This window comes from Lolium rigidum, chromosome 3 (genome assembly GCF_022539505.1).
Source record: "Lolium rigidum isolate FL_2022 chromosome 3, APGP_CSIRO_Lrig_0.1, whole genome shotgun sequence".
Taxonomy (NCBI): domain Eukaryota; kingdom Viridiplantae; phylum Streptophyta; class Magnoliopsida; order Poales; family Poaceae; genus Lolium; species Lolium rigidum.
Window position 1 is genome coordinate 257,838,427 of NC_061510.1, and position 6,172 is coordinate 257,844,598.

The window sequence follows — 6,172 nt, forward strand, 5'->3', positions numbered from 1 at the left end:
TACAAAATAAAGTTGAAATTCATGTTTATTAATTATCATTAATACTAGATGACATAATACATGGGTATCTCAAAAGATTTTGTTTTTTGAAATTTCTATCTATTTTTTTTTCAAAACCAAAAAGCTGATCGGGGGGAGGGGGGCGCCACTGCTAAGTGGTGTCCAACCGTTTCCATCACTACTTATACATTGCAATGGCGCACCATGTAGAGGTGCACCAATGCTACCTCAGATATTAGTCAAACTTTTAAAGTTTGAGCAACTATATATAAAAAAATGTCAACATCTGCAATTTTAAATGCACATAATATAAAATTATATTTCATGATGCTTCTAAAAATATTAATTTAGGATTATAAACGATAACACCTTTTTTATATGTAGTTGGTCAAAATTTGAGAAATTTAACTTTATCTAAATATTATAGACATCATATTTTAAAATAGAGGGAGTACGTACATAATAGTTGTATACGATACTAGGCCAGCTTTAGAAAGTTCAATCGACTTCAAAGATTACCCTGGCAGTCCAAACAAATACTGGAAGAGGAATTAGTACATCTCAGAAAATCTAAGTTCTCACCATTGTCTGGCAATCTGGCTTCGCTTACCTTCCCAATGCACGCACGCACCGAGCTAGAGAAGCAGCAAGCAAGCTGCCTTGGCCTCGCTCGCCGTGCCGTGTGACGAGACGAGTCGAGTCGGCGGCAGTCTGACATGACGCATCGGTCGCCGTCCCTCCACGTCTCCACCCAATCATCTAGCTCGCCGCTCCGTATTCTTCGCCACACCACAACGAGCACTAGTACTACTTCATCCATGCCAGCACTCAGCAGCTCCTAGTAGTAGTACCAGCTCAAGCTCTCGCTGCACCTGAGCTTGGTAGCGAGCCGCCATGGGAGTTCCTTCCTTCTACCGATGGCTCGTGGAGAAGTACCCCAAGATCGTCACCCCCGCCGTCGAGGAAGAAGAGTACGACGGAGAATGCCGGCCCGTCGGCCCTGCTGATGCCGACGTGTATTACGACAACCTCTACCTCGACATGAACGGCATCATCCATCCCTGCTTCCACCCCGAGGACCAGACGGTAAGTTTGATCTCTCTATGCTGATGCGCGTCAACCGATCCATGTAATCTCGCGAGTTGTCGGTGGATCGAGGAGCTGGTCTCTCATCTCACCTGCGTTTTTTGCACGCGCGCAGGGGTGCCCTCCTCCGGCGACGTTCGACGAGGTGTTCCGGTCCATGTTCGACTACATCGACCGCCTTCTCCGCATCGCCAGGCCTCGGCGGCTCCTCTACCTGGCCGTAGGTTCGTCCATGGCTTCTTCTTCTTCCTCCCCCACGCTGCTTCGTCTCCAATCTCTTTGTACTAGTGGACGCACGCATGCATGCTCGCTTGACGAAACTTCCATGGCCACTTGCATGCATGCAGATGGAGTCGCCCCTCGCGCCAAGATGAACCAGCAGCGAGCCCGGCGCTTCAAATCCGCCAAGGCCGCAAAAGAGGCCGTACGTCAAGGAGTTTCTTCCATTTCCAATTCGTGCAATCTTGTTAATACCTCTTGAAGATCTTGCTTTGTTTTTCTTCCAGGAGACTGAGGAGAATCTTCTGAGGGAGAGGTTCAGGGCTCAGGGGAAAGAGCTGCTGCCGCAGGACCAGGCGCCACGCGAGGTCTCCGACCCCAACATCATCACGCCGGGGACTGAGTTCATGGAGAAGCTCTCGGTGGCGCTGGAGTACTACGTCCGCACACGGTTGAACAACCACCCACGGTGGAAAGACATCAAGGTTATGTTCTGATCCTGAATTTGCAGCAAGAATACGCCTCATGTGTTCATATGGAAACTGTTTAATTTTAACAAAAAATATGCCTGTTTCTTAAGGTGATACTCTCTGATGCAAATGTTCCTGGAGAAGGGGAGCACAAGATCATGTCGTTTATCCGTGCGCAGCGGAGCATGGAAAACTACGATTCAAACACTCGCCATTGTCTCTATGGGCTGGTATGAAATGTAACACTGCCCAAAGAATGATGTTTGAAACTGTGTATTGTACTGAAAGCCTGAAGAATTACACAGGATGCAGATCTGATAATGCTCGGTTTGGCATCTCACGAAGTTCACTTCTCTATATTGCGAGAGGTATGTTAGTCCCTCTGCGGTGATCGATTATCCTGTGACACCATATGCCGCATATGGAAACTCACTAGCAGTATCTAAGTTTCACCAGCAAAGTAAAAAAAAACTACTCCAATATAGAGAAACTTAGATACTGCTGTTAACTTATATAATTAACTTGCATTGGAGTCTAATATAAAAAAACTTTGGGGAGTAGCATTTTGTAATTGCATTGGAGATGACAATTCTGTTCTGTTAACTTGAACAGGACGTGCTACGCCAACATCATCAACCGGAAAATTGTGTCCCTGTGACTAAAACAAGTTTCACAGCCCAAGAGTTACCAAAAGCTAAGTGCAGAGGCTGGTTCCCCAGGATAACACAGGCAGAACCTGAGGGCAAGTTGCCCAAGAAACCATATCAGGTTTGTCACCATCCCCCTGCAATCATATATCTGGAAGGTTACCATTCTAACTAGCGAATTATGCCATTTACCTTACTGCAGTTCCTCAACATATGGGTTCTGAGAGAGTACTTGGAGCTTGAAATGACTATACCGGGGTGCAAACATGACATCGAGAGGCTAATAGATGACTTCATCTTTATCTGTTTCTTGACGGGAAATGACTTCATTCCACACATTCCTTCAGTCGAGATACATGAAGTATGTGTGTACCTGTATGGTCTTAGTTGTACTTTGTCGTCTATGGAAACGGTATTTTAATCTCTCATGTATGTTGCATTTGACAGTTTGGAGTCGATCTTCTCATTGATGTGTACAAAACCACGTTCAACAAAATGGGGGGTTATATTGTCGACACAGACAAAGTATCTGGATAATCTAAACCTCTTATTTCGCATCACTGATTATTTGTGTGTTACTTTAATGTTGTTCAATTTCTGCTACTGAAAACAGATCAAAGAAAAGCATGCCGCTTGTCTGAAAGTCTCAAGGTTGGAGAAGTTTTTCCATGAATTGTCGTTGCATGAAGAGAAAATATTTCTGAAAAGATATGAACTACGGGAGGTATCTTATCATCCTTGATTCCTTGGCTAGAGTTTGCATGCACCCCCCAGTCAGCATTTGTTGATGTGTCTGTTGTTGTGTTACCTGCAGAAGTTACTTCGCAAGATACAGCGTGAAGCTGCAGAAAATGACTGGAATGGAAGAAACTATGACATTGTGGTAAGGATTTGTTATAGTAAACGAGAAATGTACATGTGCAGAGATCTCATAGATTCTTCTGGTGCAGGAAGAAAGTTCCGACCTTGACTTGATGGACAAATCTTTTTCGAAACAAGATAGCATCTTTACTTCTAACGATGGCAAAGCTGATGTATGGGCGTTTTGTTATTTCTGCTACATATTAATTGAACATGCTTGTTTCTTGTATGTATATTTTCTGCTAATCTGATTCTGCACCTATCTGTCAGGTTAATGAGAATACCTTAGAGATGAAGACAAATTTAAAGGATAATCTTCGTAGTAAGGAAGACCTTTTCAAAAGTGGATCCTCTAAACATGACAGGGTTAGTATCACGAATTGGGGTAATATTTCTTCTATGAGCAAATATTGACATATCTACTACAGATAAGACTGGGATTGCCAGGATGGAAGTCTCGGTTTCACAAAGAGAAGTTTGGTGCTGAAACCTCCAATGAAGTTGGCAGGCTGCAAACTGAAATGGTTATGATTTTCCTTGGTTCCTGGTTCAAATGGAGTCTCTCATGAGGCTTGGTAGGGTTATAGCATTTTTGGTTCTAGTATGTTTAATTTGTATTTTTGCTGATCTAGGTTCAGAGTTATTTGGAAGGATTATGTTGGGTGCTGCGATACTATTTTTCCGACATGCCGTCATGGAGTTGGTAGGACAAAAAAAAATCTTTTTATCTGTATTTCGTCACACAAAAGACACTTAATTTCATCATATTTACATGCTAGTGACTGATGATAGTATAATAGATAGACAAATGTTTGATGGTACAGTTCTTTTATGCAGGTACTATCCATTCTATTATGCTCCTTTCGCATCGGATCTGAAACGCCTATCTCAGTTCAAGATATCTTTCACTCTGGACAAACCACTAAAACCATTTGATCAGCTAATGGCAGTGTTGCCACCAGAAAGGCATGTTTTGTCAGGCACACTAATCATTTCCTGGGGGCTTTGCCTCCTTTCGATTTTTTTTTAATCATTGCCATTTCCTGAGAAATACTCGCAATTTTTTCAGCTCATGCGCCCTTCCAAAATGCTACAGCAAATTAATGGGCTGCGAAGAGTCTACAATACAAATGTTTTACCCATCAGGTATATCTGTTATCAAGTAGTACTAGTTGATATCTTCAGATTATTGTATACTAAAGTAGAATGCAATTCACTTGTTTCTAGAGCTGGAGATTGATACACATGGAAAACGTTTCTTGTGGCAAGTAAGCTATTCTTTCATATGCACCGGTTCAACTGATAATTTGAATCTAGACTCATCAAGTGACCATGCTAATTTAGGTGCTATATCTAAAAATTAATGTCTGACCCTAGTTTCCAATGAATACGTAATTTCAGGGTGTTGCAAAGTTGCCATTCATAGATGTGAACCTGCTGCTTTCAGCCACGAAGGTGGTAGAAAAAGATCTTGCGGTAAAACAATGCCTCACCATCTATACTAATGTAGTAATTTTACACTAAATCAAATTAAATCATAAGTCACAGTCAGATGGTATTTTACCTTGGTTGCACATCAGCTTCATGAGATGAAACGGAATACTATCCGGCAAGAGAAGATCTTCCTAAGGAACTCGAATGCTCTTGCTAACAATGCCGCATTTACGGAAGTGTCCAAGTGCACAGCAAAAAAGCTTATGATATCCACTAGGTACTGGAAGGATGAACAAGTGTAATCCTAACTTCTATATTCTGTTCAGATTTCCATAGCAATACAGAAGTAATCCCAAATTTTCCATTTTTGTCTCCATAACAGTGAAATCTCAGGCTGGTTATCTCTAGATGAGGATGCTGCCGCAGGCAATGATCTATTCCGCTCACCGATTAAAGATCTGCCAGACATTGCCTGCGATCAAACAATGCAAGTTTCTCTTCGGCCTACTATGTTCGTGCATTGGGTGTCTCTTGGGCTATCTCATGCTGATTTGAAATTCCCTCTTGTGATGTTTCAGATCAGCCGTGTTCTTCAACCCTGATGCAGCGAAGCCAATCTCTCGACGATGTCAGACTCCCCGACAAGGTAGATTGACGCAAATTGGTGTATAATTTCTTTGGTCAATCTGAAGCTTCATTGAACCTCTGAATCTTGTGTGTCGTGCAGTCTCTGAGTGAATCTGACATTGGGAAGAGGCCGATGTGGCACACGTACCAGGGCCCAAGGCCGCCGATCGTCACCTGCAGGCCAGACACCATGTGGAAGGCGAGCTCGTCGGCGATGCAGCCAAGAGAGGAGGTCAGGAACGCTGGAACGGGATGGATGGGGCGTGGGAGAGGAAGCCCGGCTGCCGCCACCGAGACGCGGCAGATCGGCAGGAGCAGCTACGGACGGGGGAGAGGGAGCGTTGCCGGTGCCGGCGAGACGCTGCAGCGGTGGAGCGGCAGCTACGGCAGAGGTACTGAAGGCGGCCAGTACAACGGCGACGGTGGTGCGTACAGCTTCCGACCGGGAGGTGCTTGGGCAGGAGGGGGCAGCTCGGGGCAGAAGCAGCAGACGGCGTGGCGGCCGGTGGGGCCGTGGGCGAGAGGAGGTGGCCGTGGCGGCGGCGGGAGCGGGCAGTCCCGTGCCTGGTAGAACTGATGGATTAGCAGAGTGTCATTGTTGGTCTAGTGGTATTTTGCAGCAAACTTCATCGTTCGACGAGACAAACTATTAGAACGGATGTATTCTTTTGCTGTTTTGCGAAATCTCAGTCGATCCTAAACCGTAGGAACGTACCGTGATTTGTGCTGACATGAATTGCATTTTGGATTGTAAGGGAAACTAGTTTAATTTCATATGAGTTTGCAACCGAGAAAAAATACCTTGCACATTCGTGATTTGTGCCAAGT

General features: G+C 44.4%; 1 pseudogene; it reads left to right on the plus strand.

The window, feature by feature from the left end:
* The first annotated feature begins 894 nt into the window (after positions 1 to 894).
* LOC124696408 lies at positions 895 to 5,915 on the plus strand (annotated as a pseudogene).
* Positions 5,916 to 6,172: the final 257 nt, after the last annotated feature.